Source organism: Pteropus medius, unplaced genomic scaffold (genome assembly GCF_902729225.1).
Source record: "Pteropus medius unplaced genomic scaffold, Ma_sr-lr_union100, whole genome shotgun sequence".
Classification (NCBI taxonomy): Eukaryota; Metazoa; Chordata; class Mammalia; order Chiroptera; family Pteropodidae; genus Pteropus; species Pteropus medius.
Window position 1 is genome coordinate 2,309,231 of NW_024340851.1, and position 25,420 is coordinate 2,334,650.

Here is a 25,420-nt window from a genome sequence, read left to right on the forward strand (position 1 = left end):
CCAAAGCTATATAACTCTGAGTAGTGATTCCCTAAAGGATCAAGAGCTATGAGTTATTGTAGGTGATCCACGTTTTGGAATTGACTGTAGTTTGTTTTTTATTTATTTTTTGTTAAATTTATTAGGGTGACATTGGTTAATAAAATTATATAGGTTTCAGTTATACAATTCAATAATACATCATATGTATATTGCATTGTGGAACTGACTGTAGTTTAAATAAAATACCCAAAATACAATTAGTTAAAAGTATTATTGAATTTATCAAAGTTATTATTGTTATGTAGTGGTTCAGTCAGTGGCACTGAACATAGCAGTAGCTGTTCTTAAAACAACTGGGATTTTTTTTTGATATTACAAAGGGGTCTTCATACTTAAGAAGTTTGGAGACCATTACCATGCACTGTAAATCATGGAAAGCAGGAACTTATTTTTTCTATAAATCTGCTTTTCTCTTAAAATACTAGTAACTGGCACTAGTGATGATAGCAATTAAATACTATAGCTATGCTATTTCAGTCATTGTTAATTGAGCACTTATTTTTTACCAGACTTTTCACTAGGTGCTGTTAAAAGAATCCAGAGATATAAAAAGTATATGGACTTGTGTATACACATAATGATGATTTTTGTTTCAGTTATCTGATAATATCAAGTAAAAGTGATTTGGGGGCTTGGATTGTTCAAATAGTATTCTATTTTATTTGAATGCTGCTTCACTTTGTGTTAGACACATCTTAATCAAAAAGCTTAAAAGGATTTTTCATGGTCATGATAATTGTTCATTCTTTATCATGACTAAAATGAAAGATGTTTCTTAGCAAATACAGATATTCTCAGATAGATATTCAAAATAAAAATCTAAATTTAAGGAGGATCATATTAAGAATTTTTTAGATTTTACTTTGTCCTGACGAAACATTCCATTCTTAATGTCTGAAATGAAAAGGATTTCGAAAGTACATCAGCAAAAGATCAAGACAGAAATCTGATAGACCCCTAACATTTGAAATAATGAGTTATCTAGCATTTAGAAGGAAACTTCAAATGCCAATTAATAAATTCCAAAGAAAATGATTTGAGAATAATGTTTATCCTTAGCACCTAGCATTATGGTTACCTAGACTAATTTCTCCATAAACATTTATTAATCATAAGAAGCAAATAAAAGCACTGCAAAACTGTTTGCATTCAACTCTGATATGATATACCACAAATAAACCTTGAGCTGATGATGAAATTGTATACCTTTTATTGATTTATATACTTTTTTGATCATAAAACACATGTTAATTTCAAAAAAATTTCCAAAATATTTTTAAAACATGAAATACCACTAAAAAAACCCAAATTATAGTTTATTATTTTTCTACCCATATGTGTTATGTATGTAATTTTTTATAATTTGGATCATACTATATAAAATTCTGTATTCAATTTTAACATCTTGAAATTTTCTAATGCTATTAATTATTCTTTTTAAGTGATTTTAAGTGTTAGCTTAATAGTCTATCCTCCATAATGTATCTAACCTTTCCTTTATTGGATATCTTTGTTCATAAATCTTTGTTTACACCTGCATTTTAAATTGCTACTTTAACCAAAAATTCTCATCGTTATTTTCCTTTTCTTGATATGTTTCAGGAATTATTAGATGTTGGGAATAAAAGATAAGATGTGCCTCTTCCTCTAGTACTTGAGGGTCTAATGAAAGAGACAGACATGAAAGCAAATAATATTGTATTACAAAACAAAGTGTTAACAGTATGAAGTAATACATATATATGTAAAGTGCCGTGGAAATCAGAAGAAGCAGCAGCTATAACTCTTTATGGAACTACATATATAATTCTGTGATTTCATTTTCTTATGTGAAATTTTATGCAACTTAGTTATTAAATACATATACCAGTGATAAAGGAAAACAATTTTCTGAATATTCGGAGTGCTTTTATGAGAACTCTTCCACATTGTAGTGTTTACAGCTTCTATTTAAATGGATTTCTCATTTCCTAAAGCAGGGTTTCTTAAAGTATGGCCCCTGGACCAGCAGTATTAGCATCACCTGGTAAGTTAGAAATGCACATTCTCTGACCCTACTCCAGCCTTCCTAATCAGAAATTCTAGGGGTGGGGTCAGCAGTCTGTTTTAAGAAACTTTCCAGGTGATTCTGATGCAGGCTAAAGTTTGATAATCACTTTTCTAAATAAAACAATTTCTGCCACTAGTACTATCATTCTCCTACTCACCCAGGCTTGATATCTTGAAGTCATGAAATCATGGAATCATTTTGGATTTGGAATGAACTCTAGAGCATCATCTCATTATAATAGATAAGAAAACTGAGGCACAGAAGGTTAAATGATTCAACCAAAACCACATATCTAGTCCTCTTACTTAGTCCTTCTCTCCTGATCACCCATATATATTCATTACCAACTGTTATTAATTCTAAGTTATAATGTTTGGCATCTCCCATTCTTCTGTTTTTCCATTGCTGTCATCATGCACCCTGGTTTTGCCTCTTACCTCATCTATACCTCATCAAAATTCACTGTATGTGCTGTTTTTAGATTAATCTTCACAAAAAGCATCATTTTTAACATGTTACTTTCATACTCAGAAAGTTTAATGTCTCCCTATCGCCCAACAGCTGTATTTTAAACTCACATCTTTCAATTCTTCTACATTATATCAACCAGTATGGTACTCATTGCCTCCCATGTGCATGTCTTGTGTGTTCAATTTATTTCCCTTTGTTACTGTTGCTTTGCACATCCTATTTCTACTTCTATCATTATAGTTTTCCCTTCCTGGAATATTCACTCCATTCCCATTACCTGTTTGTCAGAATTCTACCTATATTTAAAAATAAAACTTAAGGTCCATACATAGATGGCTTTTATCCTCACATCCAGTCCCTCCTGTCTCTAAACTCTTTTTTAAAAATTTTTTATTAGTTTCAAGTATACAGTACATTGGTTATACATTTATATAGTTTATAAAGCTATCCCTCTAATTGCTCCTTCTCTCTTCTGATTTTCAACCTAGCCAGTATATTAATGCTAACTGCATTCCCTGTGCCATGCTCCCCATCCCTATGAACATCTATCAACTACTAATTTGTACTTTAACCCTTCACCCCATTCTTCCAGCCCCTCAACCTCCAGCCCCTCTGTCCATCACCAAATCGTCCTCTATATTTGTGAGTCAGATTTTGATTAGTTTGTTCCTTTTGTTCCTTAGATTGTGCATATAAGTGAAATCATATGGTATTTATCTTTCTCTGTCTGACTTATTTCACTCAGCATTAATAACCTCTAGAACCATCCATGTCGTTGCAAATGGTATAATTTCATTTCTCGTAATGACTGAGTAATATTCCATTGAATAAACTCTTATCCTCTATGTAGTTCATTGGGTACTTAATTATATGCACTGCTTGCATTGCTAGTTGACTTTTCAGGTGTATATATCTTTTTTTCCTAGCTAAGTTGCAAAATTTTTGTAGGGAGGAATAGTGCTTTATGTTTTCTTGTGGTTCCTAAAGTGCCTTGATGTGATAGGTGCTCAGTAAAGCTGATGATTTGTAATACTGCAGAAATGATAACTTGATAACTTCATAAATTTTGCTGCAATGAAAAATTCCTAATTATGTACTGGTTATAACTATATTTTGTACAATTTGTACATGTATATTTTTAGTCAGTTTAATTCTAGTGATCCTTTCACCATTTGTTTTGTGATTATATTTGTTTTCCACCACCTTTCTACCTCCTTTCTGTGCTCATTTCTGAAAGAAAAAACTCTTCTTGAAAAACAGTATTTTTGTGATGTTAGTACATCCCATGCCAATTTTTAGTGAAACTTTCTGTGATAATTCAAGCATAGTATTTTTGGAAATAAAAAACGGTAATCTTTAATGACAAACAATGTTAAAACTCAAATCTCTAGCTTACAGAATTCTGAAAAAACATAGCCCTGTTTATAGGGTACTAGTATTATTTTTTATTCTCTTAAGAATTTTGCTTTGTGTTTCCTGATGATTTTGGTAAAATAGAATACCTGATTGCAATAAATAAGACAATAAATATTATGTGCCATATGTTCTTTACTTCTTATTTGATAGAAACAGATTTTATGCCTCTAGATGGTATATTGAATAACACAAAAGTTTTCTGAAATGTTTACACTGTTAGGCTAAGTGAAACATTTACACTGTTGGGCTAGATAAGAAATTTCAATGTTAAATTTTTAGAGGTAGTATGTGATAGCTCTCTAAGACAGTTTAGTATTTTGCTACTTATAATGATTCAAATTGATAATCTAATTGATTATCCCATGGGATTTTAATTTTCCTCTGTTGAAAGATGAGAAAAATAATCTACTTACTGTGTTAAAAATCCTATTTTTTATTGTTAATCTTCATTTATAAAATCAATAAAGTACTTAAAAGTTTCTTATATTTAATACTATTGCAGTTTTCTATGATAATTAGAAAATCGTTAGCAACAAAACTATATCTGCTGTGAATGAATACCATCGGAGAGTTATTTCTAGTATTTAAACATTGATGACTGAAATGTATCTTTTTGTTCAACAGGTTACTCTTCTTTGTATATTTGGTAAGGTTTCATCCTCTTCTTTCAGTTACTCCTGTCTGACCTATCTTTGAGCCCAACATTCTTTTCAGACTCAATAGAATGTATATTAGATATATGTGTCTCTAAAAACTTGTTTTGAATTATCATTATAGTTACATCTCAGTTTTTCATGTGTTGATTATTTTGTAGATAAACTCCTTCCTCTTTGTCATCATGTTATTATGCAGTTTTTTTCTTACTGGGTAGCCAGTGTATGCATATTCAAGAAATATGATTTTATCATATTATTTCCCCTAATCAGAAGATTGCATAAAAGATAAATTTGCTATCAAAAATCTGTAATACGTTTTAAAGTCAAACATAGTAGTTATTGGGATTATCTATTGTTTTTAGCTATCTGTGTCTTTTCAATCCCACTCTAGCACTCATAATAGTAAACAGTTAACTTCCTAGATCATGACACATAGTTAATTATAATGAGAAACTCAAGACCTGCTAAGAATATAATGAGCAACTGAGTCAAGGAGGAAGCACCATTTATTTGTAGGGCTGAAGACCATCATAGGGGCTGCTGGAACCACTCTGCTTATTTCCCCAATTTTTCTAAGGACTAAGACTAGGTATTAGTAAGAATTTAAAGAAAAAAATCTTAGCTCTCCAAAGATACTGAATAAGTTAATCCTTTCTTCTCCATAATAACTAGGAAATTGTTTTTCAAAAATTGTTTGTTCCACTATCTAATTTAGTAGAAAACCTTACTTGTTTTCAGTCTTATCACCTGTCTTTAAAAAGCAGAAAACATTTTTCATTTTTAACTGCTTCTTCTCCAAGCACAAATATTTACATTTATGTCAAATAAATTCTGAAAATTAGTCCCAGTGCCTTCATTATAAAGTTTGTTGCATAATCCATCCCAGATGTTTGACCTTAAACAAGTCATTTAACCTTTCTGAACCTCTTTCTCTGACATAAATGGAAAGGATTGCTTATTTTTGTACAAATATACATGCTTGCTTTTTCACACACACACACACACACACACACACACACACACACACACAGAGCTAACATGATACTCCAAGTACTGTCCTAAAGGCTGTAAATATATCTCATATAATCATCAAAATAATCCATGAAGTGCAGATATTTTCCTATCAATTTTACCGATATTGAAACTTATTCAGAGGGATGAAAAATAACTACTTTAAGGCTAAGCAGCTATTAAGTGCTAGAACCTGGAAGTAAATCTAGTTAGTCAGACTCCAGAGCCTCACACTCACTTTTTTTTCTTTTGTTTTTATATTTTGTTAGATATTATGCCCAATAAGTGTAGCGTATTGAACCTGATTGAACAGAACATCTTGCAGTGTTTCAATATTGTCATTTGACTCTCAGTGATCTAGATTATTTGTTCCCAAACATCATCTGTAAACTTTTTTTAAAAAATAAAGATTTCTTGGCTTTCCCCCCAGACATTCTGATTTAGTAGGTCTGAGATGAGGAACCCAGTTTTTTTTTTAAATTAATTAAATTATTACTTTATGGTGACATTGGTTAACAAAATCCAATGTTTCATCTGTACACTTTAACAGTAGATATATATATAATTACACTGTGTGTTCACCTCCCATTGTTAGATTTATTTCTGTCACCACATATTTGACCCCTTACCTTGTCTACCTACCCTCTGCCTACCCCTGCCCTCTGGTAACCACTAGTTTATAGTCCATGTCCATGAGTCTCTGTTGGTTTGTCCTGCTCATTTGTTGCTTTTAGGTTTATATCCCACATATAAGTGATATCATGCGATTTTCAACTTTTTTCTGTCTGGCTTATTTCGCTTAGCATGATTATCTCGAGGTCCATTCATGTTGTCGCAAATGTCAGTATTTCATCTCTTCTTATGGCTGAGTAATATTCCATTGTATATATGTACCACAGCTTCTTTACACAGTCATCTATTGTAGGACACTTCGGTCGCTTCCACGTCCTGGCCACTGTGAATAATGCCGCTATGAACATTGTTGTGCAAATATCTTTTTGGATATGGATTTTCAAGTCTTTGGGGTAAATATCCAGTAGAGGGATTGCTGGATCATATGGTAGATTAATTATTACTTTTTTGAGGAACCTCCATACATTTTTTTATAGTGGCTATACCAATATGCAGTCCCACCAGCAGTATATGAGGGTCCCTTTTTCTCCATATCCTTTCCAACATTTATTACATGTCCTGTTGATTATAGCTATTCTAACAGGTGTGAGATGGTATCTCATTGTGGTTTTAATTTGCATTTTCCTAATAGTAGTGATGTTGAGCATCTTTTCAAATATTTGTTGGCTATTTGTATGTCCTCTAGAGAGAAGTGTCTGTTCAGAGCCTCTGCCCATATTTTGATTGGATCACTTGTTTTTTTGTTGTTGTTGTTATTGAGTTGTATGAGGTTCTTTGTATATTTCGGATATTAGGCCCTTATCGGAGGCATTGCTTGCAAATATATTTTCCCATTCAGATGGTTGTCTCCCTACCTTATTGACAGTTTCTTTTGCTGAGCAGAAGCTTTTTAGTTTTCTATAGTCTCATTCATTTATTTTAGCTTTTACTTCCCTTGCCTTTGAGGTCAAATTCATAAAATCTTCTTTAAGTCCAAGGTCCTTGAATTTAGTTCCTATGTTTTCTTCTATGCATTTTATTGTTGCAGGTCTTCTATTCAGGTCCTTAATTCATTTTGAGTTAATTTTGGTGTCTAGTTTCATTCTTTTGCAGCTAGCTTTTCAGTTTTCCCAGCATCATTTATTGAAGAGGCTTTCCTTTTTCTGCTGTATGTTTTTGGCTTTTTTGTCAAAAATTATTTACCCATATAAATATGGGTTTGCTTCTGGACTTTTGATTCTGTTCCACTGCTCTGTGTGTCTATTTTTTCTGTCAATACCATGCTGGTTTGATTATTGTCACTTTGTAGTATAATTTGAAGTCAGACAGAGTGATACCTCCAGCCTTGTTCTTTTTTCAGAATATTTTGGTAATTTAGGTCTTTTTGTGCTTCCATATAAATCTGATGATTTTTTGTTCTATTTCTTTAAAAAATACCAATCACACCCACTTTTGCCACCATGTTATAAACTACCTCTTCAAAGTTATGTCCACATTTTTAATGTTCATTTGCCATGTATTTCTCTCTATATCACCTCTTCTTTCTCCCTTTCTTTTTTCCTTATTCTCAAGTAAGCAAAGAAAATACATATTTTGGTGATGACTAAATGTGTCGTAAGTGGAAATTTGAAACCTAAGGACTCTATACTTAGTTTGTATGCAGTAAATCTCATATAGTTAGAATGTTGGACAGTAAGATGTTTTGGTTAATAAAATATTGTGGTTAACTTTAAGTTGCCACAAATACCATATATGGATTATCATTTCTCAGAGAAACCAGTTATAATAAAATATATTTAGCATAATCACTGTTCTAAGCTTAATCTTGTGTTATTCATAAGACATATGAGAATTTCATAGATCTCAGGATTATTATTTAAAATGTTAACTACTATATATGATGAGGTTTACAATATTTAGCTGAAACTATACCAACCGTATTACAGATGGTTGATTTTCTCAATAAGTCCCTGATAGCAAATTCTTCCTGTCATTAGCCTTCTATGAAACAATGCACAAAACATAGTAATTCTAGCTGTTTTAAAAGGTTCTTAATGAACAGAGCTATACAGAATTTATTGTCTTTTCTCTTCCTAAATGCCTTCTATTATTCATGTTATTTTACTCACAACATTACATATCCCCTTTCTTTTGGGGAATATTTCTCATTCTTTTATGCTCTAAATAAATAAATACATTTTGGGTCACCCTTTTTAAAAATTTCATTATTGGATGATGGGAAGATAGTCAGAGACTAAAAGTACCCATCAAATACAAAGTTAGATAATGAGGAAGCATTCAAGTGGTATTCATTACTCTTACTGCTTTGGGGGGGGGTGTTGTTGTATGTGTGTTTTAATTTTTAAAAAATGAGGAAATTTATTTAATTATTTTTAAATTGCAATACTACATAGAAATAATGCAAAAATACCAGAGTTTATTTTTTTTTAGAGTCCTATTCTTTTTAGAGAAACAATAAATCCAGAATTTTTGTAGAGAAGCTGAATGATAGTTTCTGCTAGAGGTAAAGGTTTACATTTCTAAGAGATAGTATAATAGGCAGGAACCCAGAAATTCCCCAATTCTGCCTTGTCAATTGCCCCTTCTCCCTGCAGGGTTTCTCTCCAACCAAGCAACAAAGAAGAATGGGAATCAAAGTTTCTTTTATTATTAGCTGGCCTAACGTCGTATACCCTAGTGTAGAACTGTGCTACATTTTATGATACAACATGTGCTTAGTATTTTAAGGAGAATGGGGGGATGGGTCTATTTTACCCCTGGGATGAAATTTCTGGACCAGCACTCTCAGATAGAAATATTTAGAACAGCACCCCATGACTAGAGCTGGACAAAAGCAAAAAAGAGAAAAATAAAATAAATATATAGTGTATGAAGCAGGTCCTGTTTTAACTAAACTGTTTTACTATAGGGGAAGTAGAAAGGAAGAGAGAAAAGATGTGTTCAGCCTATCTTAAGGAAGCTGGCCTGATCTAGATTTGAGACAGGAAGCCAGAGATAGAGGTCCCACATCCAGGGTTTCTGCATTTCATTAACTTTAGAGAGTTCCATTCACATCTTAGTCCATGTTGGGCATTTGCAAAGCTAATCTTTTTCTAATTTATTGACTCTCTACCCACTAATTCCTGGCACAATCTGGGTCCTATACTCTGAACGTTCTGAATAAGAGGGTGACCTAAACCAGACTTAGCAATGGAAGAAGTTGGAATCTTCTCCTTCTACAGTTTCTAACATTAACAAGATACATATGTAAGTGTCACTTACAGTGCAGTTTAATAGGCTAATTTACCAGAAACTATGAAAGTAGAAATCAAGAAAATAAAAACATGATATCTCTAAATCTGAAGGTAAATATTTTAGATGATGTAAATTTATGATTCATTAGGTATTTGTATGCAGAGATAAATATAAAGGGATTAAAATCGTCAGCCCCTTTATAAACCTAACAGCATGTTTTATTTGAATGTTGGAATCTGGCTTTAAATTTCAAACACATTTTCTCCTATACTTCAGTGAAGCATAGCATACCCAGTCTCATTACAAGCCTTTAATCTAAGCTATTAGGAAAAATGCCATTTCTAGAAATTTCCTAGGAAAAAGTTTACAGAATTCAGTGAAGAAGGCTAGTTGATATAATCCCAAATTGTTTTCTGTTATGGTCACACTTCTATTTTTGAATCCCCTTATCTATTTAACAAAATCTATTAATATATATTTTATGTTTACTGTGATAACTATTATGATATGTTTACTATCAAAGATGAATAAGCCAAGACTTCTGACATTACAGAACACTGGGTATATTTCACTCTTTTTCAATCAAAAGGTATTATGATTCACATTAAACAAAATACAAGTAAATGGAAAGATTGCTTTGAGGTTATGTATCCTCTTCTAGATCATAAGGTACTTGAGGTCAGGGAGTGAGCCTTATTTAACTTTGAATGTCCAGTGCCTGGCCTATAGTAAATTCATGCTTTCACTTAACAAATATTTGTTGAGCATCAGCCATGTGCAGATCACTATTTTATTTTCAATGAACAAAAAGCCTGCCCTTTTTTAATAGTAGTGGTGGTAGACAATAAATGAGATAAATGAAGATATAGAATATTAGAAAGTGATACATACTAATGAGAAAAATCAAGAAAAAGTAAAAGAGGGTGCAAGAGGTGGAGATGGACAGTGAAATTTTACAAAGGGTATCTAAGGAAGATCTTACTGAAAAGGTAACTTTGGATTTAAGACCTGAAGGAAGTAGGGGAGCAACCATGTAGATACATGGTTAAAGCATATTCCAGACCACAGAACACTGAGGTGTTAGTGTGCCAGGCATGCTCAAGGAACAGTAAGAAGGCCAGTGAAGCTGTATATAAGAAAGAGAGTAGTCAATGAAGTCTGTCAGAGAACTAGTGGGGAATCAAATCATCTACGTTCTTTTAGGCTATAGTCCAGGCTTTGCTGTTTATGCTGAGTGAAGCAGGAAAGCACTAGAGGCTTTTGAGCAGAGGAATGGCATAATCAGACTTTAATTTTAAAGGATTACTTATATTGAAAGAAAGTTGCAGGAAAGCAAGTGTAGGTAGAGGGAGACCAGTTAGGAGAGAATTGCAATAATCCAGTCAAGAGATGATGATAGCTTGTATTGGAGTGAGGACTATTGGATAATAAGAAGTGGTTTGACATTTGGTTATATTTTGAAGGTAGAGCTCACAGTGCTTGTTGATAGATTAGATTTACGTGTGAGTGAAAGAGATGAGCCCACAATAACACAGTTAACTGAGATGCGGGAAATGCATGAGGATATGTTTTGTGGTGGTGAATGCTATCATGAACTCAATTTTGGAAACATTGAGGTTGAGAAGCATAGTCAGCATCAAAGTGGATATGTTAAGTAGGCACTTAGATGTAGAAGTCTAGAGTTTAGCGTTGAGGTTCAGCCTGGAGATTTATATTGAAAAACAATTATCACACAGATGGTATTTAAACTGATGAGATCACTCAAATAGCAAATATAGCTTTTAAAAAATCCTGGAATTGAATGCACTCCAATTGCAGAGAAATGAAAAACAACAAACAAAATAATGAAAAGGAGTGGCCAGAAAGATAATGAAAAACCAGATGAATGTGCGATCCTGGAAACCTAAGAAAGGAAAGTGTTTAAAAGAAGGAAAATTGCTTTGAAGACAAAGCCATCCTGATAAAAAAGAACAAGGCTGGATGTATCACACTGCTTGACTTCAAATTATACTACAAAGCAACAATAATCAAAACAGCAATATATTATAAAAAAACAACAGATACACAGACCAGTGGAACGGCATTGAGAGCCCAGAAATAAACCTACATATATATGGGAAGATAATTTTTTGACAGAGGAGCCAAAAATATACAATGGAGAAAAGAAAACCTCTTCAATAAATGGTGCTTGGAGCATTGGAGAGCCACATGCAAAAGAATGACACTAGACTGCTATCTGTCGCCATACAAGAATATTAACTCCAAATGGATCAAAGACTTAAATTTAAGACATGAAACAAATTACATAGAAGAAAATGTAGGTACTAAACTCATGGACCTTGGAGTTAGAGAGGATTTTATGAATTTGACTTCAAAGGCAAGGGAAGTCAAAGCAAAAATAAGTAAATGGGACTATATCCAACTAAAAATCTTCTGCACAGCAAAAGAAACAACCAACAAGACAAAGTGGCAACCGACCAAATGAGAGAGGATATTTGGAAACAATGCCTCCAATAAAGAGCGAATGTCCAATATGTATAAAGAATTCATATAACTAAACAACAACAATAACAAAAAACAATCCAATTTAAAAAAAAATGGGCAGAGGACCTGAACAGTTACTTCTCGCAATAAGTCATACAAATAGCCAACAAACATATGAAAAGATGGTCAGTTTTACTAGCTATTAGGGAAATGCAAATAAAAACCACAGTGAGATTCTACCTCACACCTGTTAGAATGGCTGTCATCAACAGGACAAGTAATAACAAGTGTTGGAGAGATTGTGGGGAAAAAGGAACCTTCATACATTGCTGATGGAAATGTAAATGGGTACAGCCACTGTGGAAAACAGTATGGAGGTTCCTCAAAAAAATTAAGAATAGAATTAAGACTCAGCAATTTCTCTTCTGGCTATCTACTCCCAAAATTTGAAAACATGTATCCCTAAAGATGTATGCACCCTAGTGTTCATTGCAGCATTATTCACAGCGGCCAAGACATGGAAACAACTGAAGCACCCTTCAATAGATGATTGGATAAAGAGAAGGTGGTACATATATACAATGGAATATTATGCAGCCATAATAAAAGATGAAATATTGCCATTTGTGACAACATGGATGAATCTTGAGATAGTCATCCTAAGCGAAATAAGTCAGACAGAAAAAGTTGAGAACTATATGATTTCAATCATGTATGGGATATAAAACTGAAAGCAACAAATGAAGACAAACAGAAACTCATAGAACACAGTCAACAGTTTAGTGGTTACCAGAAGGAAAGTGGGGAGGGTGGGTAGAAAAGGGTAAAGGGAGTCAAATATATGGTGACAGAAGGAGATTTGACTTTGGGTGGTGAACACACAGTGCAATATACATATGACATGTTATTAAATTATATACTTGAAACCTATGTTATCCAACGTCACCCTAATACATTTAATTTAAAAATAACTATTAGATTGTCATTCCCCTTTATCTCATCGGAATGGGAATAAAAACCTTTCTATTCAATAAGAGTATTTAAAATTTCATTAAGAAAAGCATACAGTAATATAAAACAAGCTTTGAGTGCAAATAAAAATGAATGAGAAACATGATTTTAGGTATAGTTACTTGGATTGGTTCTCAAAGTGAAATCTAAGGACACTTATGATTCCCTAAAACCCTTCTGGGGGTCCATGAATTCAAAGCTATTTTCATAATACTAAAATGTCATTTTTATTCTTCACTATGTTGATATTTGCACAATTGTGCCAAAACAATGATGAATAAAACTGCTAGTGCCTTAGCATAAACTAAAGCACCGGTACTAAACGCTAGTAATAGTCATTTGTATTCTTCATTACAATGCATTCATAGTGTGGGGAAAAGCTAGTTTCACCTAATGTCCTTAATGAAGCAGTAAATATTATTATTTTTTATTATATCTAGATCCTTGAATATACATTTCTTTAGTAATCTGTACAACAGAGTGGAAAGTAGGCAGAAAGCACTTCTTCCCCTTACCAAATATGAAGGTTGTTTCCAGGAAAAGCACTGATAAGATTGTTTGAATTTTGAGACTTTCCTGGCTGCTTTTTTCATGAAACACAATTTTTACTTGAAAGGACTACTGAGAAGCTATGGTTATTCTGATTTGGGCATTTGGCAGACTTTTCTTTCAAAAATAAATGAAGCTAGTCTCTCACTTCAAGGAAGACAACTGACAGTGCTGCCAATAACACAATGTAAGCTTTCAAGTGAAAATTAGAATTTTGGATTTTTAAAAAATTTCTCAGTTTTCATTTCTGATGAGTAAGTCTGGATAAATACAATCCATGTATACAAAAGCACTTGGATCTCTCAATTCTTCAGAGTGTAAAGATGTCATGAGGCCAAAACGTTTCAGTATTGCTGGTCTATTACATTAACTACCTTGTAGGCTACCTTATTAAGAAGCAGTCAATTTTCATTCATAAATGTTTGTCATTTATGTTCCACCTACCACCTCTTATTTTATATCAATCCTGAGCTGTTCATTAAATACAACTCAGCCGCCTTAGCTGAATTTGCAGACTTACAGGTCTCAGTTTCTTTATTTTCTTTCTGTGCTTTTTATCTCTTGAAATACTCCTCTGATGCCAATGACAACTTGATAGTTTCTTTTGTTTTCTTCTTTGCAAAATAAACACTTTAATTTCCTTTATAATTCTCTTTATTAAGCCATTTATACTGCTTATCTGATATATTTTTAATATCTTTTTTCAATTCGTAACATTTTCTAGATCTCACAAACTGTTACAGAGTTGAGCTTTTTGATAATTATGAATTTTAAGTTATAAAATTGAATCAAGGCACAGCACCCACAGATGTAACTTGTTTTACCTAACAAATTAGCACCTAAAATGTGTCTTCCTATTTGTTTACATTTTCTACCAGCAGCTTCTTAAATACTTTACACCAAATGAGCACTTCCTCTCTTAAGAACAGAAGACAATGGTTACCAACAAAGTCAGTGTGTATAGTAAAATATATAATTTTTAATAGGAATACCTGTAATGTATGCTGTACTTTAAATAGGTTTCTAGATTTTACCAAGTATTTATGAGAGATACGTAGTAAAATCTGTTGAATACATAAACAAACAGGAGAACTGGAGCATGTTCAGAATATCGTGATGTTAAGGATGTTAAGAAGATTCAAAACCATACGATATAAAGAACTGTTTATATCGTAAATATCGTAACAGAAGAAGTTTGTTTATATCGTAACTGTTTATATCGTAACAGAAGAAGTAGGGTATTTATGTACCTGTAAGAAAGACAGCTCATGGGAGAACACTGTCTTTAAACACTGAAGAACATTTGTAGTAATGGAACTTCTCTGACTACCTAAGCAGTAGAACTACAGCCAGTAGGCAAAAGTAACAGAAAGACAGATTTCAGTTTTATATAAGTACTTTCTGACACAGTTATGCTTTAGAGTGTGTTAATTCTCATTAGGGATATTTAGAGTTGAATTTGTGACTGTATATTAGGCCTGTTGCATGGAGAATTCAAGAATTGGTTGGATGACTAGACTGGATAGCTTTTTAGGTCCTTTATAACTCTTAGATCCTATGATTAATAACTTTTCATTTTTGTTTCTGAGTCTAACTTGTTTTAAAGGATAAAATTCAGCCATGAGACATGGCTTGTGGTAAAATTAAAGCATGATGAAGAGCATTATATTATTTAACAATGAGAAGCAGGTGTACTAAGTAATACTGCCTTGTATATGTCTGTACTGGCAAAACTAATTAGCAAATGAATGAATCAGGGTTCTGGTTAAATTTTTGCCGCCAGTGTAATGAAATGTGTCTTAAAAGGCAGGTATAAAGATATGTAAAGGAAGGCATCTCTGAGAGGCCATGCATTCGGCCTTAATGCATGAAGTACACAAATGAACCTCCCTTAATCATTCTTTCATAGCTTTCTAACTCTTTGACCTACCCATAATGTTTTGTTTCTTCTATACAATCTGCATTCAGTACTAATCAATTATATTGGCCATGTTCTACAAAAGTCCCTGATAAAATACCATTGGACAATGGATAAATAATATCCATTTAGCCTTATGAATCTATTTCCTCATCCACGAAATGATGCTGTGCCATCTGTCCTACCTATCTTTCAGACTTATGAGATAATGTATATAAACATAGTTTGTAAACAGTTATAAGGCATTATAACTAAGAAAAATTAGAATGATTGATTATAGTCTGAGGTAAAATTTTAACAAAGTGTTGACTGTGCATGGGTCCCATCGGTGAAATTCAAATGATGTTATAAAATTTCAAGTCAATATCTATTCTTGGACATTTATAGATTTAATCACATGGAAATTGTAAACAAAATTCTGGCATTAGATAATAGCTATATAAATATGAATTGACTTTATTGACTTTCTTAATTGTTTTTCCTTGGCTGGAGACATTCCCAATATGAAATCAGTCTATATATACAGAGCCACAGTCCTTATCCACAACTGAAAAAAAATTTTAAAAATCTCTAAAAGTCAACAATATTTTATAATTAATTTTAATGTCAAAACTAACCTAACTCGAATTGGTTCGATAGCAAAACCTAAGAATGTGAGATGCTAATTATTATGTTTATCCCATTTAGTGTGAATAATCATGTTTTACTACAGAAATATTAATGTGTCTGATTATAGGGTGATACCCCAGATCCCAATAGAGGTATTATATAATATAAATTAGATGTCTTTGTATTGCCTTTTTAAAAATTAAAATTAGTGGAGTGACATTGCCTACTAAAATTATATAGGTTTCAAGTGAACAATTTGATGATACATCATCTGTATATTGCATTCCATGTTTACCACCCAAAGTCAAAATTGCCTTTTTAAAATCTGAAATTAAAAAGATATCTAAAAAAAAAAGGTATCTAGTGACATCAGAAGCATGGAAGAGTGAGAGATGTCCCCAGATCTCTCCCCTTGAAATAACAATAGCTGAACATCTAAAACCTAACAAATAATATCCAACTTACACACAAGCACATCTGAGTGAGTGATCTGCACATAAGAGCTACAAGAGGTCAGAACCTCGGGAGTCGGTGGAAGATTGGGAGGAACAAAGAAGCTGCCTCTTACAGCTAGAGCTCTCTGCAGGAGGAGAGGGTGGGGAGAAGTTGTGGCCGGTTCCTTGAACAGCCCTGCCTGCAAGCCTGTGAGCTCCACACAGCAGCATAGCCCAAGGATCAGGAGAGAAAGCAAAGCAAAGTAAGGAAAGCAGAAAAGTAACAGCTGATTATCACTAGCCACAATTGCAAAATGCAAAGCTGAGCCATACTAATCTCCATTCTTTAACACAGAGGGCACGCCTGGCCCCATATCCTCCAAAACTGAACACCATAGACCCCAAGGGAAATTGAGCAAAAGCTACCAAAACTGTCACTAACACTGATGAACTGAGACTGAGGGTAGTGATTGTGACTGAATATAAGAAAAAACATAAGGCATTATTTAGATTCAATGTAGAAATCCACCTAGAAGCCACCTACTGGAACCCAAGAGAAAAACACCTTCTTAGCAACAGGCTAAAGAGAGACTCTTATATGATAAATCTTCCTGGAAAAAAAGGTAAAAGAAAAGCAGAATACACATCCATTAATGCCCAGGAGGAGAAATAGTCCATTAAACACCAGGAACAACCAAGGTGACAAGGCAGCTCAGAAAGAAGGAGAAAAATCTTCAGAAAATAAGCTTAAGACATAGAAATATGTGAGGGACTTGAATGATGGAGAATTTAGGATTGTACTTCTGAAGACTCAGATCAAAAATAATTCAGATCAACAATAACAGGAGTTGAAGAAACAACTAGATCAACAGAATGAGTTTTTTAGGAAAGAGATCGAAAACCTAAAAAAGAACCAAATAGAACTTCTGGAAATGAAGAACACACTAAAACAGATGAAGAATGAAATAACAAGCTTGGGCAATCGAGTCGACCAAAAAGAGGAAAGGATCAGTGATATTGAAGACAAAAATCTAGAAATAATTCAAAAGGAAGAAGAGAGAAACCGAAGAATGAAAAATAACAAAAGAGAAATACAAGAACTAGCTAATACCATCAGGAAAGGCAACATAATAATAATGGGTATTCCAGAAAGAGCAGGGATTAGAGAGCATTTTCAGACAAACAGTTGAGAATTTTCGAAATCTAAAGAATGAACTGGAGCTTGGAATTCAAGAAGTCAACAGACACCCAGTTATCTCAACCGAAAAAAAAAAAACATTCTCTAAGACACATTATATTAAAATTATCAAAAATTAATGACAAAGAAAGAATTCTCTGGGCAATCAGGGAAAACAAGATGGTAACCAATAAAGGAACAATAATTAGAGTATCTTCGGATTTCTCAGCACAAACTTTACAAGCAAGAAATGAGTGGAATCAAATATTCAAATTATTAAATGAAAGGAACTACCAGCCAAGATTAATGTATCCAGCAAAGCTCTCCTTTAGATATGAAGAAGAAATAAAGACCTTTTTAGACATACAAAAATTGAGGGAATTCTCCACTACAAGCCTGCATTACAGGAAATACTGAAAGGGGTCAGCCCATGTAAAACAAAGTAACAACAATGAAAAATACATAACTAGGAGCAAGGTGACTACCAGGTAGATAGAAGCAGAGTAGTGCAATCCTTATTAAGATCAGAGTATTATAAGCTTAAACAATAAGAAAAGAGATGTGCTATTGCAACATAGTAATAAACATTCATCATACGTAGGAACAAATTGAAACAACAATAACAGAAAAGGGGAAGATTCGAAGATCCAAATTCACAAAGGGGAATGGATAAAAGGCACATGCAGAAGAAAATGGACTACTATCCTTTACATATTCTTAATGGTAACCACACACCAATGATTCAGAACTGAAGTATATAACATAAAAGAAGAAGGACCAGAGGGAAAATCCACAAAACCCAACAACAACAACAACAACAAAAACAAACAAAAAAACAGAAATGAAGAGACAAGAAGTAATGGAAACAGTGAACTATCAGAACACAAAAGATAAAATGGCTATAGGAAAATCTCATATTTGAACAATCACCCTAAATGTAAATGGACTGAACTCACTAATAAAAAGGCACAAGGTTGCAAAGTGGATCAAAAAACAGAACCCAACCATATGCTGCCTCTAGAAGACACATCGCAGTACCAAAGACAACTATCGACTCAATGCGAAAGGGTGGAAAATAATATTTCAAGCAAATAGCATTCAGAGAAAAGCGGGAATGACGACTAATATCAGATGATATAGACTTCAAAATAAAAAAAGTAAAGAAAAATAGTGAGGGAGACTTCATAATGATAAAGAGAATCATGCACGAAGAAGACATGACACTTATTAATATCTATGCTCCCAATCAGGGAGCCCCAGAATATGTAAAGCAATTACTAACAGAACTAAAGGGAGAAACAGACCAAAACACTATCATAGTAGGGGACCACAGTACCCCACTGTTGATTATGGACAGATCATCCAAACAAAAAATCAATAATGAAATAACATTCTTTAATATGACATATTACACTAACTGGACATAATTGACATTTAAAGAGCCTTTCATGCCAAAACAGCTGTTTATACATTCTTCTCTATTGCACGTGGAATGTTCTCAAGGACTGACCACACACTGGGACACAGAGATAGCCTCAACAAATATAAGGGGGTTGAAATCATACCAACCATATTCTCTGATCATAATGCTTTGAAGCTAGAGATCAACTGTAAAGAGAACTTGGGGAGAACCACAACTACATGGAGATTAAACAACCTGCTACTGAAGAATGACTAGATCAGAGAAGAAATAAAAAAAGAGATCAAGAAATATATAGAAACAAATGATGATGATAGTACAGCATATCAAAACTTTTGGGACACGTCAAAAGTGGTCATAAGAGGAAAGTTCATATCATTACAGGCCTATCTCCAAAAACAAGAATGAGTCCAAATAAACAACTTAACACTTCATCTTTAAAAAAAACTAGATAAGGTAGAACAAATAACATTCTTTAATAAGAATGAAGCCTAAAGTCAGCAGAAGGAAAGAAATAATCAAAATTAGAGTAGAAATAAATGAAATTGATAACAAAAAAAAATGATAGAAAAAATAAATGCAACAAATTCCTGCTTCTGTGAGAAGGTTAATAAAATTGACAAACCCCTAGCTAGACTCACTGAAGAAAAAAGAGAAAGGAAACAAATAAACGAAATCAGGGATGAAAGAAGGAAAATTATAACAGACACCGCAGAAATAGAAAGGATCATACAAGAATACTATGAAAAAGTGTAGAACACCAAATTGAAAAACCTAGAAAAAATGGACAAGTACTTAGAAAGATATAACCTTCCTAGACTGATTCATAAAGAACTGGAAAATCTAAATAGACTAATCAGCTACCACCTACCAATCACCTACCAAAAAGTAAAAGTCCAGGACTAGATGGCTTCACCAATGAATTCTACCAAACATTCAAAGAATATTTAATACTTATTCTCCTCAAACTCTTTCAAAAAATCAAAGGGGAAGCAATACATCCTAACTCATTTTATGGGGTATATTATATGATACCAAAACCAAGTAAAGATAACACACACACACACACACACACACACACACACACACACACACACACACGAAAACTATAGACCAGTATCTTTCATGAACACATATGCAAAAATACTAAAAATGATACTATCAAACCGAATGCAGCAACATATTAAAAGGCTTATACACCCTGATCAAGTGGGTGTCACCCAGGGGCACAAGGATTGTTCAATATATGCAAATCAATTAATGTGATGCACCATATAAACAAATTTAAAAATAAGAATCATATAAACTTATCTGTAGATGCAGAACAAACCTTTGACAAGATAGAGCATCCATTTATGATCAAAACACATTACAAAATCAGTGTAGAAGGAAAGTACCTTAACATAGTAAACGCCATATACGAAAAACCCTCAGGCAACATTATACTTAATGGTGAAAAACTAAAAACCTTTTCTCAAAGATCAGGAACAAGACAGGGTTGTCCACTATTGTAACTGTTATTCAATATAACATTGGAGGTGCTAGCTAGTGCATTCAGGCAAGAGAAAGATATAAATGATATCCAAATAGGAAATTTCAAAGAAGTCAAACTTTCACTATATTGAAAACCCTAAAGACTCCACAAGAACACTACTAGAAACAATAAGCAAATAGAGTAAAGTTTCTGGATACACAATCAACGTTCAAAAATCCATAGCATTCCTATACTCTAATAATGAAGTATCAGAAAAAGAAGTGGAAAAAATAATTCCTTTTGCAATTACAAAAAACTAAAAAATACCTAGGAATAAATTCAGTGAAACTTGTAAAATACTTATATAAGGAAAACTATAAGACCTTGTTAAAATAAATTGAAGAAGACACAAAGAAACGGAAAGATATTCCATATTCTTGGATTGGAAGAATCAACATAGTTAAAATGGCATTATTTGCTAAAACACCCAAATTGCACACCAGCACGTCTGAGCATGGGATCTGTGCATAAGAACTACCACAGGTTAAACCCCCGGGTGTCAGGCGGTTGACTGGGAGAAATAAAAAAGCTGCCTCCCGAAGCTGCTGGAGCTCCTTGAAGGAGGAGCGGGAGGGATGAATGAGGAGCAAGTTTGTGTAGCGAGTTCCTTGAACATTCCTGCCTGGAATAGCTGTGGCTGAAGGGCCCAGTCATCAGGTCAGAAAGCAGAGAAGTGGGACCAGACCACAGAGGAGCAACAGCTGAGTTTTGCCAGCCCTGGTTGCAAAACGGAGGCTGAGCTGTAGCTCCCAACCCCCAACACAGAGGGCCCCTCCCCCCATACCCTCCAACACCGATCACCCTGGAACCTCAGGTGAATCTGAGCAAACACTGCCGAGACTGCCGCTGACACTGACAGGGACTGAAACTGAGGGTATTGAACGTGATTAAATATCTACAAGAAAATTAAAAAAGCGTTATTAAGACTTTATATAAAGCAAAGATCCAAGAGACTTAGATGCCACCTACTGGAAACCAAAAGAAAAATGCCTTTGCAACAGGTTAAAGAGAGACCTTTATATAATAAATCTTCTTTCTGGAAAAACAGCAGAATATACTTCCATCAATGCCCAGGTGGAGAAACAGTACATTCAACACCATGAACAACCAAGGTGACAAGGTATCTCAGAAAGAAAGAGAAAAATCTCCAGAAAACAAGCTTACAGACATAGAAATATGCGACTTAAATGACAGAGAATTTGGGATAGTACTTCTGGAAAAACTCAGTGATATACAAAACAACTGAAATCAACAATTTCAGGAATTGAAAAAACAACTAGATGAGCAGAGCAAGGAGATTGAAACCCTCAAAAAGAACCAAATAGAACTTCTGGAGATGAAGAGCACACTGCAAGAGTTGAAAAATGAAATAGCAAGCTTGGGAAATAGAGTCAACCAAATGGAGGAAAGGATCAGTGATATCGAAGACAGAAACCTAGAAATAAATCAGAAGGAAGAAGAGAGAAGCCAAAGAATGAAAAATAATGAAAGATAAATTCAAGAACTAGCTGATGCTATCAGGAGAGGAAACATAAGAATAATGGGCATTCTCGAAGGCGAGGAAAAGGAACAGGAATTAGAAAGCATTTTCAGACAAATAGTTGATGAGAATTTCCCAAATCTAAGGAATGAGCTAGCACTTGGAATTCAAGAAGTCAACAGAACACCCAATTATCTCAACCCAAAAAGGCCTTCACCAAGACACATCGTATTAAAATTATCAAAAATCAATAACAAAGAATTCTCAGGGCAGCTAAGGAGGGGAAAAAAAAGTAACATACCAAGATAAAACCATTAGTATATCCTCAGACTTCTCAGCGCAAACATTACAAGCCAGATAGGAATGGAATCAAATATTTAAACTATTAAGTGAAAGGAACTATCAGCCTAGAATAATCTATCCAGCTAAGCTCTCCTTTAGATATGAAGGAAAAATTAAGACTTTTCCAGACATACCAAAATAGAGAGAATTCTCTACTATGAGTCCTGCACTACAGGAAATACTGAAAAGGGTCAGCTCACCTAAAACAAAATTAAAAAAAAAAAAACTTAATTAGGAGTAAAGTGACTATCAGGCAAATAGAAGCAGAGGAGCGCAACCCTCACTAAGAACAGAGCATTATATGCTTAAATAATAAGAAGAGAATTGTTATAACAAGATAGTAATGAATGTTCAGCATACATGGGAACAAATTAAGATAACAATGACTGAAAAGGGGAGGATTCAAAGATCCAAATTCGCAAAGGAATGGAGATAAAGCACATGCAGAAGAAAATGAATGACTGTATATATGTGTGTGTGTGTGTGTGTGTGTGTGTGTGTGTGTGTGTGTGTGTGTGTGTGTGTGTGTAAGCCATTCTTTACATATTCATAATGGTAACCACACGCCAAAGATTCAGAACCGTTGAAATCCACCTGTGAAAGAATGAAACTAGACTGTTGTCTATCACCACATACCTAAATTAACTCAGAATGGATTAAGGACCTAAATATAACACCTGAAACAATAAAACACATAGAAGAAAACATAGGAATTAAGCTCAAGGACCTTGGATTTAAAGAGGATTTTATGAATTTGGCCTCAAAAGCAAGGGAAGTAAAAGCTAAAATAAATGAATGAGACTACATCAAACTACAAAGCTTCTGCTCAGCAAAAGAAACCATCAACGAGGTAAAGAGACAACCATCCAAATGGGAAAATATATTTGCAAGCAACACCTCCAATAAGGGCCTGATATCCAAAATATACAAAGAACTCATACAACTCAATAACAAGAAAAGAAAATGATCCAATCAAAAAATGGACAGAGGACCTGAACAGACACTTGTCTCAAGAAGACATACAAACATCCAACAAATAGATGAAAAGATGGTCAAGATCTCTAGCTATTAGGGAAATGAAAATCAAAACCACAATGAGATACCATATCACACCTGTTAAACCCATATCTGAAAAGTTATTTGCACACCGATGTTCATAGTAGTAGTATTATTCACAGTGACCAGGACATATATGCAACTGAAGTATCCTACAATAGAAGATTGGATAAAGAAGCTGTGGTACATATATACAATAGACTATTACCCTACTATCAAAAGAGATGAAATACTGCCATTTGCAATAACAAGGATGGACCTTGAGATAATCATGTTAAGGGAAATATGCCAGACAGAGTTGAAAACCACATGATATCACCTATATGTGGGATATAAACCTAAAAGCAACAAACAAATTTGACAAATAGAGATTCATGGACATAGACAATAGACTAGTGTTTACCAGAAGGTGAGAGAGAGGGGAGAAGTAGATGGGGTAAAAGGGGTCAAATATGTTGCGACAGAAAGAAATCTAACAATGGGAGATGAACATGCAATGTAAAATATATATGACTTAATGATGAATTGTATACTTGAAACTTACTGGATTTCATTAATACACCATAATAAAAAATTAATTAATAAATAAATAAAAATAAAAAATATCTGCCCTGACACCCTCCAAACATTTCAGATAAGGTACTCTAGTAACATTTACATAGTCCCCATCTTTCTCTGCACTGCCAGTTAATATCTAGATGTTTTAAAAATCAGTAAAGATTACTTGGTATACAACGTAATGTTAGTGTATAAGGACAAAGCTTTATACTGTATCAAAATAACTTTATGTTGTTTAAAGCAATCTAATTTATAACCCAAGATCTTTTGATACTTTCAGTTTGTTTTTTCTCATTTCTTTTGCCAAAGTGATATTAAATAGATATTGATGCCTGGAGTTTTGATATTAAATTTGCTGATGAATGTAATCTTTGAGTTTACTACAATGGGTATCTGTTCTTAGGGAACTGTCAATGTGAATCAGTGAAACAAAATGGCAAACATATATATTAAAACTATGCTGAACTTGCCACTCCAAAATATAGTGTAGCTTTTAAAATATAGCAAGATTTTACTGGTAAAATAAAGTAAAAAATCTGGGGCAAACCCTTCCTTATTCCAATAAGCCCATCAGGAGATAAATGTTAGTGCTCTTTATCTAACTCATAGCTGATGACTAATAGTTTTCATTCAAGATAGATGTCATTGGTCAAGGATGTAGCCATCTATGTACTTCAAATACTGAGACTTTCCAATTACTAGCAGCTTATTCTCAGAAACCCATTCAGGATGCTTTTGCACTGTTTACACCATATTCAAAGTCTGTTACCCTGATTTCTACTCTTCTGGCTCTTCAGAAAACAATTCCTCTAGCACTTTTTCTAGGAGCTCAGTGAAGGAATTAAGTGTTTCACCCTAAAATGTGACAATTTACTCAGCAATTTTAAAGATCAGTTTTGTTTGAAAAAAGGATCTTTAATGATTTTTAAAAATATGCCAAACTGAATCAAAAGAGATATTGCACTATTAATCAGATTGAGTATTGTGACCTTTGGTATGAATTGGGCTGAAATCGGACATTTTGATCTCTAAAGAACTGCTTCATGATAGTTGTCTTTTGACTTCTCTTTTGTCTTTTTGTTCTCCCAAGACTCCTTCTTTCCATCTTTTCCTCACTGTTCTATGTAGTCTTTATTTTGTTATTGCACTGTTTTAAGTTTCTAAATTCTACCAAAACTCCGCCACTACCCTGTGCCTCTGTATCGGAGTTAATCCTGTGCTATTTTAGCTGTTCCTATGCTCATTAATTTATTCGTATAACTTGTTCCTTATTTTTTCATGTGAACCTTGCACACTTCTGATTTTCCTTACATTCCTTTAAAAAAATATATTATG

General features: G+C 33.6%; 1 protein-coding gene across 1 annotated transcript in view; it reads left to right on the forward strand.

Annotated features, from left to right (window-relative positions):
- TENT5D (terminal nucleotidyltransferase 5D) overlaps positions 1-25,420 on the forward strand; it is a 91,022-nt gene that overhangs the window by 32,352 nt on the left and 33,250 nt on the right. The window contains exon 4 of the mRNA XM_039849591.1: positions 4,604-4,625. The gene's annotated coding sequence lies outside the window, so the exon portion shown is untranslated. The remainder of the gene's footprint in view (positions 1-4,603; positions 4,626-25,420) is intronic.